Raw genomic sequence first — 10,621 nt, 5'->3', positions numbered from 1 at the left:
ACAGACTACCCAGGTGGAAAATGGTGGGGTGTAGGGGAGGTGGTGCTCCACAGATGACTCTTGGATATCATGACCCACACAAGTCTCAACAAGCCCTATAACATCACATACCTCCTCCCGATATTCTTTTTAGTTGCATCAAGTTGTGGTAGGAAAGATACAAAAATAGGAGAATAAAACACCCATTGAGAGTGTGGCACCTGGGCTCCACCCCAGCATGGCCGTTTGGTCTGGGTCCCTCTACAGCCATATTAAAGGCACAAGAGCAGCCTATCCTGATGTAAAAAAAGAACAGGAAGTCCAGCAAGAGATCAGCCTGGCTAAATAGTGAACTGTTCAATGAACTGAAACTCAAAAAAGAACCGTACAAAAATTGGCAACCTGGCCATACTACTAGGGAGGAACATATACTTATAACATGGACAAGAAGGGAGAAAATCAGGAAGGCAAAAGTGCAAATTGAGATGTAATTAGGAAGGGATGTAAAAGGCAATAAAAAAAAAATCTCTAAATTACTAGTGCGCAATCTTCTGCCTTCCCTGGGCAAGATGAGTTATGTTGGGCCAGATTGGGAGCTGGATTGGGCCCAGATTGGAAGTCTACAAGCTGACTGGGCCCTGTCCTGCCTCTGCCAAGTCCTGCACACCCAGGTCAGGCCCCACACTGACCCCACATGCTGTGACCAGGCTCTGAGGCCCCACGCTGTTTCTACATGCAAGTTTTGGGCTCCAAGGCCTCATGCCACATCCGCACAATGGGATTGGGCCCCAAAACCCCATGTTGCCCCCGTCTACCAGTGTTGAACCTGGGATCCTGCACTACCCCTGCCCACCAGGTTCAGGCCCTGTGCACATGAATCAGACCTGGGGTTCCCCACCCACAGGGCTCCTCACATGTACAGAAATTTTCAGACCCAGGGGAGCTCCGGGGGCTGGATCTTGCCCACAGGACAGGGATTGAGCACCCCTGCTTTAAGCATATCAGAATCAAAAAAAGATTAAGGAAAGATATGGTCCCTTCTTCAGTGCAAATGGCAATCTAACAAAAGATGACACAGAGGAGGGTAAAGTATTTAATGCCTTTTCAATTTTTATGAACTAGGTCAGCTACTAGATAGCAAAGGGTGGAAATAAGGGGGGGAGATGCATAGTTTGAGGTGGGAAAAGAACAGAAAAAGAATTTAGAGAAATCAATGTTTTCAGATCAGCAAGACTGGACAAGATGTATCTATGAGTACTCAAGGAATCATAGAGCTACTCACCATTCTCCCTGAGAATTGGGGAAGTCGAGTAAGGTTGTAGGTAACTGGAAAAAGGCAAATATTGTGCCTATGTTTAAGAAGAAGGAGGATCTAAGGAATTACAGATGAGTCAGTCCAACCTTGATATCTGGAAAGATTATGGAGCCTGTAATCAAGGAATCTACTTTTAAGGACCTGGAAATATTAAGAAATACTAAGATGACCAGGAAGAGCCAATATCACTCATCAAGATCAAGTCAAACTTGATCAGTCTGATTGCCTTTTACAAGATGACAGGCTTTGTGGATGTGCACTAGATTAGGTGCCGAAAGAAAACAGTCTTTATTGGCCTACAACAATATAAGAGTCCTTCTGCCCAAAATGCTAGCAGGTAAAATAGTCCTACCGGTCCTTTTTCCTTGAAAACTCTTAAAGTCCTTTCTTTCATTCTAGCTCTCTCTCCCTCTGGGTATCTGTTTTTGATGAAGGTCTCAACTTTTAGGTCCCTGCTTGGCACCAGAAACACCAGGGAGTTTTTCTACCTGCTGAGGCTAAACTTCGAGTGCTTAGATAAGTGCAGACAGCCTGTCAGGGAGACGCTTTAACTCACGGTGCTTTACAAAAAGTGCCACAAGTTAGAGTGCCATTGAACCCAACAGGCGAAACCCAGCAGACACTCACCTGTTGGGTGGAGGGTGGGGCTCAATGCCACCCTGTTCTGACCCTGGCTAGATGGGGTCAGGGGGGAGAAGAGGGATGAATGTTCTCCCCCCGCCCCGCAGCATGTCTCTTACCCACTGACTCCTCAATTTACATCTTCACTGACTGCCTGTCTTACATGCATACCAGCCCAGCCTCTGGATTCATTCCATCCAGGAAGAGTGCACACCAACTGCAGAGACTTCCTCAGCCTGGTGAACGGTTTTTAAACCCAAAAGCTTGCTATATAATTTTTTCCCCCAACTATTTAAGTTGGTCTAATAAAATATATCGTATTCGCCCAAATAACCTTGTCTGCCTTCTGAAGCCTTGAACGTTTATTATGTTATGACTGTAGAGAGCTTTCAGGGGCCTCATCCTGTGAAAAATATAACTTCTTTAAGGGCCCCTGGTTATATGTTGGGTTTTCACATGCAAATTGACAGATTGATTTCTTGATGGGCTACTCCCCATCAACACAGCACTTTTGCAAGTTCTTCCAAATACAGTTAATCCCTCCCTTTCCCTGTGCACAAACTAGTTATGGAAACGAGGGCATACAACATTATTATAACATAAACACATTTAAACCTTAAATATTAAAACAAACCCATCATTGTCATACAAGCACAATTATTCTTTCACTCTATTTGACACTGCTGAGGTCTCACCTGGTATACTGTGTCCTGTTTTAGGCACCACATTTGAAAAAGGACAAGGACAAACTAGAAGGACTGCAGCAGAGAACAACAAAAAATATTAGAATTCTGGTATCACAACATCTGAGGGAATGTTGCAAGGACTGGGAATATTTATTTTACTTATTTATTTATAGATTTACATTAGGGAGTTGGCAAACCCTGCCACATGTGTCAGAGTGTGGCATGAGGAGGCATTTTACTTGGCACATGCACCTTGAGGCGGATGGCGATGTAGCCCAATCCGGGTTGTGACAGTGCAACCCCAGCCCCTTCTCCGCTGTTCACACCAAGGGGCAAATGTACCTGCCACCAGCAATGAGTCAGGCTGCTGCTAGCACCTCAGGCTCCATGGTGGGTGGCAAGGGCCTGCTTAGAGCCCAGGCCAGCTGTGGGAGGCAGCCAGGAGACTACAAGTGGCTGCACCAGGGTCCACGGAGCCCTGCCCTGACTTGTTGCTGATGGCAGGTATACATATGCCTCGGGGAAAAATGCTGGGGAATGGGCCAGGGCTGCACTATCACAACAAGGATCAGGCCTCTCATGGGTCCCCTGCCACCTGCCCCTGGCATACCAACATCTTACAAGTTGAGGTTACGGGTGTTTTTGATTCTCTGTCCAAAAACGTTGCTGATCCCTGATTTATATGCCTCCCCAAAAAAGGCTCAGGGTAGTTTACAATGAAAGACAAAAATATAGAAACAGAATAAAATATTCAAATAAGAAATTACAACAAAATAAACTCCCCTATTATCTCCCCCCAATTAAAAAATAATCCACTTCACTCCACCTCCTCCCACTCTGCCTATGACCAAAGAAAGCATCCCTTTCTAGTCAATGCAACCTGCTTCCCAACCACATATGACCACAAAAGAAAAGCACACATTAGCTCTAAAAGAACGATTACTCATTTTCCTTATGTATACCTTAGGTAGATTAGAGCCTGTGCAAAATTGTTTCAATTTAGTTCATCTTGTTATACCTCAAAGTTGATGAATATTGAGTTTGCATAAATTAATCTGGCTGAGAAAGGCTGATTAAAACACTTCATTGCGTAGTTTACAAGAAACTACCAAAATGATATTTCCCAACATCCACCCACAGAATTTATACAGAGTTTTCTGAAGTACAATTTAAACAGAAAGATACAAAGTGGGTGAAAAAAATAATGAAGTGTGATTTTAAACAGACTAGGGAGAAGAAAACATAAATTACTTATTCCCTCTGAAGTCTAACCTCTCTGAAACCTAACAATGCAGTTTAACACTAACCAGATACACTGAAAAAGTGCAAATTATGAAATGTGTAGTAATTTTTTTTGTCATAATTTTAGACCTGGAAAAGCTCCAATATTCTTATGTAACCTCTCATCCAGGGCACAAATATCATCACATATTGAACCACTAAAATATATATGCTGATGTACGTTAGCAAGAATGATGAGCTTGTGGCTAGAGCACACAATCTGGAACCTGGTTTATATTTTTGCCTTCGTTACTTCACATAAATCACTTAATACTTCTGTCTCACAGTTTTTCCATATGTAAAGTGGAAATAATAATACCTTTTTCACACACCTTAAAATCCACCAGATTGTATATACCTTTAAGTTCCTGGGGGGAACGTTTCTAAAGAATTTCAAAGTTGTTTTATTTATCCCTTAAACAAATGGGCAAATCTTATTTCATTTTACACACTAAAATGGCTGATTTCAAGCCATAGAACTGCTCTTTTTGGTACTTATGCCACCCCATGTGCAATGTGGATATGTAAGCATCCACACAGATACCATGTATGTGCAGTAAGCTGTGCTCTGGTCAGGCAGTTGCAATGGTAACTATAAATTCATAATCATACTTGGCAAAAAAACATGTTAAGCAGCTATTAGATGAGCGGAGGGCAGTTCTGCTATGCTTAAGCCCCAACAGCTGAGTGATTAGAGCATTAAGACAGTCAAAGAGATACAAGGGTGGGAAGGTGCAAAATTAAGTTTGGGTCCTAACCACTGGGCAAGTGCCCTAACCACTGAGCTACTGAGACTAAAGCAGAAGAGGGCTTTCCTTTTCCTCATTTTGGCCACAGTAAAACGTTGTGACTTGGGCTCAGTTATGTGAATACAGAGTCACCAACCTGCCCAGCCGGATTATGCAACCTCCTGTAGGCGCTCAGTAGCCAGAGGCTGTGCCTTACTGTATGCAGAGTAGGATTGCAAACTGTGTGCAGGTACCCAAAATAGCAAGGGCATGGCTGGAAAGCTGATTTTGGCACCAAAAGTAAACTCAGAGGTGTAAATGGTCCAGCTGGACCTGGGCAGCACAGGGTAGGGGCACGGAGCACCGCAGAGGAGCAGGAGGCTTCAGTCCCGAGAGCAGAACCGGGCTGTGAGGCTGCTGCAAGGGAACGGGTCACCCCAGCGCCGGGCTCACCCTGCAGCGGCCGCAGTTTCATGCAGGAGCCACCAGGCAAAGCCCTCGGTTTGGCGGCCGCGTCAAGACCAGGGAGGACTTAACCCAGCTGTTGGCTGGACCCGTCCCTCCCACGGAGGCTGAGCCACAGGGCCTCCGTTCTCCTTCACCGGGGCCATGATGTGGCGCCCTCCGGGGGGCTGCTGGGTGAACCGGGGCTCTTCTGCGCTCCAGGCGACCTTTGGGCCGTCTGTTCCGGCGCCGCCGACGGGCCTGGCCTTCCCGCCCGGGACAAGCCAGCGGCGGCCACAAGCTGCCTGGAGTTGGGGCGGGCGCCGTGGGGCTCCTCGCTCCGCACCCACACGGCCTGGGCTCAGCGATGCGCCGGGGGCTCCGTGCTTCTCGTTTCCCTACGCGAACAGCGGCCTCCTTCTTCCCTTCAAGCCCCATGGGGCCGAGGCGCTGCCGGAGACGGCGGGGCGGGGCGGGGTAGCGCGGAGAAGCTGCGCCCGGGCTGAAGCCAGTCAGAGGCAAGTGCCTGCATCCGGCTCCAGCGGGATGCGCCCGCGCCGCCGGGGCTGCCTCTGCATCACGGAAGCTTTCGTGGGGGGGTGCACTCGTCCTCGGGACCGGCTAGACACGGTGAGTAGCGGCGCGGGGCGCGGGTATTGGGGCGGCTCTGTCCCGGGCGGCGGCAGGTCCCACGGGGTCGAGCCCGGGCGGGGTTCCGGCCGCTGCCTGCTCGGGCACTTAGGGGTCGCAGGGGAGGGGCCCGGCGCTGCGCGCGGAACATGCGGGTGGGGCCGGGAGCCGGAGCGGGGCAGCCGTGTCACGGAAAGCTGCACCTGCGTTTGGCGCTACTCCAGGACCGCTCTGAGCCGCCGGTCGCAATCCGGAACTCTCGGCCCGGGTGCCAGTCGGCTAGTGTAAAGGCGCGCGCAGCTGCACAGCGCCGTCTCCGGGACTTGGCGCCCCCGCTGATGCTCCAGAGAGAACAGGGTGTAGGAGGCGTTTCGAGCTGCTCTGCTCGCTCCCAGTTGTTTGTAAGGGCAGAACTGCCCTGCTCTTTCCCCGCCAGCGCCCGAGTAAAGAGAGGTGAGAGGCTTGCCAAGGGGCGCTGGGAATCTGAGAAGGTGGAGAACCGCTGCCCTAAGTGGAGCAACAGATCTGGGCTTTACCTGTTGAATGGTCTACCGAATCAGCTGTAGGGCTTTTCCTGTACAAGCTGTTGTAATTATTGTAGTCAAGGCTTATGAGCATTTACAACCTGTACGCAGACAGTATCCAATCTTGGGGGTAATGATGCTGTAGAGATGCCTGTTTGTGGTATTGCAGCTAAAAATGAGTTGGGGGTTTCCAACAATCTGGTTTCATTACAAGAAACAAAGGCTCTTCTTTGAAATTCAAGGGCTAAGAACATTTGTACTGGAAAGTTTGCAAAGAACATTTTTTCAAACTACTTAGTTGCTATAATAAAAGAAGTCACATGTACCCAAAGAACCTTGTCTAACTGCCTATACTAACCTGAAACCTTCTTATGTACCTGACCTACGTTGTCTCAGTTTATGAACTTTTTCTGCCTAAAATGACAGTATTAAACTACCCTTTACCTTTGAGTACATCAATCTGTCTCAGCATTACAAGAATTGAGGCATAATTCATTTGATGGATGAGGTAAGTAATATATGCATTGAACAAAGCTTCACTTATGAGCAATCTCTATGTGTACCATTAGTCCCATTGAAGTACATCAGACTTCACATGTGAATGAGTATCACTTGCTTAAGTAAGGATTTACAGGGTTGGGCCCTTAATTGGTGCCTACTAAATATGCTTGTCCCAGTTTTTGTATGTGGGATGATTCATGTTTCTGGCCGGGGTTAAAAATAAGATGTGACTTTTGCATAGTCACCTCATCTGCATGTGTGTGTTGCTGAAATTTGAGTATACACAGATTACCACTGTGGGTTAAAAAAAAAAATCTAGAAAAGAAACACTAGCATAAAAAGTTTATTTTTAAAACATGTTATCAGTAAGCTTTAACTACCGCATCTTACATTTTAGGGTGACAGAGCATATTGCATTTTAACACGTTATTAGTCAGGTCAACACTATTAAGTTCTGCCTGCATAGTGACTTCAGCTAGGAGTATGAAAAGTGATACTTTTGAGCTGATCTTGTTATACCAACTAAAATCTCTGCTGTAGACACCGTTTCATAGAAGAGTTCCAGCAGAAAACCACCATCTGACAACATATGCTGCCTCTGCATTAATGAGCTTTGCTGATGCAGCTATATTTCTAGTGTAGATGAGCTTTTAGCTGATAAAGGTAGTCCTTGGGCTCTCTCTGGACCAGGGATTGGCAATTTTTTGCCAGTTAAGGCTGCCTTTTATGATCCAGTCCCAGCCATGTGTTACAAGTCTCCACTCCCTGAAGCAGCCAGCTGCCTGTGTTAACTCTCACTGTGGATTCCCAATCCCTTTGCAGCAGGGGTAAGTGAAGATGGGGAAGAGCAGCAGGCTCTACAGCAGCAGGGAGCACTGCAGAGTGTATGAACAGCAGCCCATACCACCGGTCCTCTGTGCCTTGTTGTGAGCTGTGTCCACCTGCAGACCATAGTTTGTGAGCCCCTGTTCTACAGTGCTCCTCCCTGTAAAGTAGAATAAGTACCCTTAGCTCTGCTTTTCAGCCATTGCCAATCAAAGAGTCAGGAACTGCGGGGGTATAGATTTCATATGCTTTTTAGTTGGTCATGTCCTCCTGGCCAGGAGTGGCTTACCCATTGTCATTAGAGCTCTATATGCTTCCCCAAACTTCCCAGACACAGGGACTAGGGACAGACATTCAGAAAGACAGAGCTTGAATTGATTCAATCTTTGCAAATTAGTCTACGCTAGCTAGGCTGAGCCGGTTTGTAATCGCACAGCTATGTAGGCACATGCCTGCAGTTGCTCAGGTTAGAAGCCAGGGGCGCTAGAGCGTACCCTCAGCTGCAGGGGAGCTGTGCTGGGGGCGTGTGGCCAGTCCCCACTAACTGGCCGGAGAGGCATTTCATTCCCCTCTTCCTGTCCCACTGGCAGGAACCTGAGCTGGGTCTGTCAGGCGCCCCCCCCACTCTTGTTGCTGCAGCCACGGGCCAGCATGGCCACTGAAGAGGTAGGGAGGGAGCTTATTCTCCCCTCTACCCCCACTGTCCCTGTGGGACCACAGCCAGGTCTGCTTACCCCAACCACTGCTGAGTGACAGAATAAGCCCCCTCCTGTCCCTTTCACTAGAGGGAGGGGGAATAACTCCAGTTCCTGCCCCCATCCCCCAAGGGGCTCTGCTGGCTGGCGTCTGGCTGACTGGTGAGCAGGCTTTTTCAGGTCAGCTCAGGTGCCGGCAGGCTCCAAGTCCGGCAGCTGCCACCACCACGCCCCCTACCCTGTGTAACACCTGGGGCTGCAACCTAACAAGTAGCTGTGGGCTGGCCAGGGCAGGGGGCTGTTCTGACCCCCTGCAGCTGCCACTGCCACTGCTGCACTGCTTTGGGTGAGGGGTGGGAAACTCCTGCTTCACGCATAGAGCTCTGGGTCCAGCTCCAGGACGCCTTGGAAGGGGGAAGGTGCCTGGGTGGAAAGCTTCAATCCAGGGCCTGAAGCCAGAGCTCCATGCACAGGGCACAGGCTCTGAGGCTAAAGCTCCCCCACTCTTCCCCCCAGTGGCTCAGGAGCAGCAGGAGTGGGAGCGGGACTCACCACAGCAGGTATGGGGAAGCCGGCTTGGCCTGGCTGGGCTTTCTCCCCGTGCCTCCAGCTGTGGCTTCTGCTGCACTGTACAGCGCTGTTTGGGGCTGGGGAACTCCCTTTAGCCTGGTGGTTTCAGCCCAGCTGAAGGCAGCCCAGTTTGAAGCCACTGGGCTGAAGGGAGCTCCCCTAGCCACAAGCAGCACCATGCAGTGTGGGAGGAACCGCAGTTGGAGGTGAGGGGAGAAAGTCCTGCCTGGTCAAGTCAGCTTTCCCTAGCCTGCTGCAGTGACTCCCCCTCCCATTCCTGCCACTCCTGAGCCACGCCAGGAGGTGGCAGGGGGCAAAACTTAAGCCCTGCAGCTTGCGCCCCACACGTGGAGCTCTGGCTGCAGCCCCTGGACTGAAGCCTTCCACCTGGGCACCTCCCGCCTTCCATGGCATCCGGGAACTGAAGCCAGAGCTCCACACATGGGGCAGAAGCTGCTCTGGGTGGTGGGGTAGGAAGTGTGCCAGTGGCAGCAGTAGCTGCAGATGAGGGAGGCAGAACAGCCCCCTGCCCTGGCCAGCCTGCAGCTGCTTGTTAGGCTGCAGCCCTGGGTGATGCACAAGGCAGGGGGCACTGTGGTGGCAGCTGCCAGTTTCCGGGTTTGCCGGCACCTCCAAGTTGGCCTGGGAAGCCCACCCACTTGGCAGGGCCAGACACCAGCTGGCACGGCCCTTTAGGGTGTGGGGGGGAGGGGGCAGGGACCAGGGTTATTCCCCCTCCCTCTGGTGTCTGGCGGAGGGGACAGGAGGGGGCTTATTCTCCTGGTTGGCAGTAGTTGGGGTGGGCAGACCCAGCTGTGGTCTCCTGGGGGCAGTGGGGATAGAAGGGAGAAAAAACCCTCTCCCTGTCCCCTCAGGGGTCATGCTGACCCGCAGGTGCAGCAATGAAGGGAGGGCGCCAGGAAGAGCCAGCTCAGGTCCCTGCTGGTAGGACAGGGAGGGATGAATGAAACTCCTCTCTGGCCAGACCCTTGACCCTGCCTATCCCTGCCTTTCCCTGCTCCAGCTGGGAAGTGGAGAGGTGGGGCTACCTGCTGGGCTGGAGCAGAGAGCCCAGCCCACAGAGCATGCCAGGATGCAGGGTGACTCTGGTTTAAGTTTTAAACCAGGAAAGGGTCTGGGACAGACATTGCATAAACAGGTTTGAGCCAAATCAGTTAAGTCTGATACGATAACCCCTTAGTGTGTGTGTGGGAGGAGGCGGCTGAGTGGAGCCGGGTTGGGTCAAGCCCGCCCAGATCCCCAGGGAGAGAGAGAGGTGGTGGGGGTACTCACCTGTCCCCCTCCAGTAGGGCAGGGTCCCCCAAATCCTGGGCAGGGCCCTCTTTTGCCCAAGAGCAGCTTCCTCGACGGCGGGCCCACTGCGCATGTGCGCAGTTTAAAAGGGCCCGCCGACAGGGAAAAAGCCCCAGTTAGACGCGGGAGCGCACTCATGGGTGAAACCCCGCTGCGCCCCGCCCCCCCGAAGCCCCCCAGAAACCCCCAGCAGCCGCGGAGCCCCCCGCTGACCCCCAGCACAGCTGGAGGTAAGCGGGGCCCGTGGAGAGAGGGGGCTAACCCCTTAGTGTGTGTGTGGGAGGAGGCGGCTGAGTGGAGCCGGGCCGGGTCAAGCCCTGCCCAGGCCCCTACTTTGCCCAGTCCCCCAGGGAGCCACGCGAACAAGCTGCGCAAACAGGCGCGCTTCTCTGCCGGCGCGTGAGTTAGCGCGGAGTTCGCACGGGAGGGCCCAGGACCCTGCCAGCGCACCCCCCAGGGTAGACAGTCCCAGCCGTAGCCAGCCTCCCAGAGGCATGTCACGGATGGA

General features: G+C 51.3%; 1 protein-coding gene across 3 annotated transcripts in view; it reads left to right on the top strand.

Annotated features, from left to right (window-relative positions):
• The first annotated feature begins 2,237 nt into the window (after window positions 1-2,237).
• The window catches only part of HRH1 (histamine receptor H1), a 114,142-nt gene continuing 105,758 nt past the window's right edge, over window positions 2,238-10,621 (top strand). For all 3 annotated transcript variants that reach the window (XM_025194510.1, XM_025194511.1, XM_006038035.3), the window contains exon 1: window positions 2,238-5,684. The gene's annotated coding sequence lies outside the window, so the exon portion shown is untranslated. The remainder of the gene's footprint in view (window positions 5,685-10,621) is intronic.

The sequence above is a fragment of the Alligator sinensis genome, unplaced genomic scaffold, assembly GCF_000455745.1.
Source record: "Alligator sinensis unplaced genomic scaffold, ASM45574v1 scaffold1215_1, whole genome shotgun sequence".
NCBI lineage: Eukaryota > Metazoa > Chordata > Crocodylia > Alligatoridae > Alligator > Alligator sinensis.
This window is presented reverse-complemented; position numbering and strand designations above follow the sequence as displayed.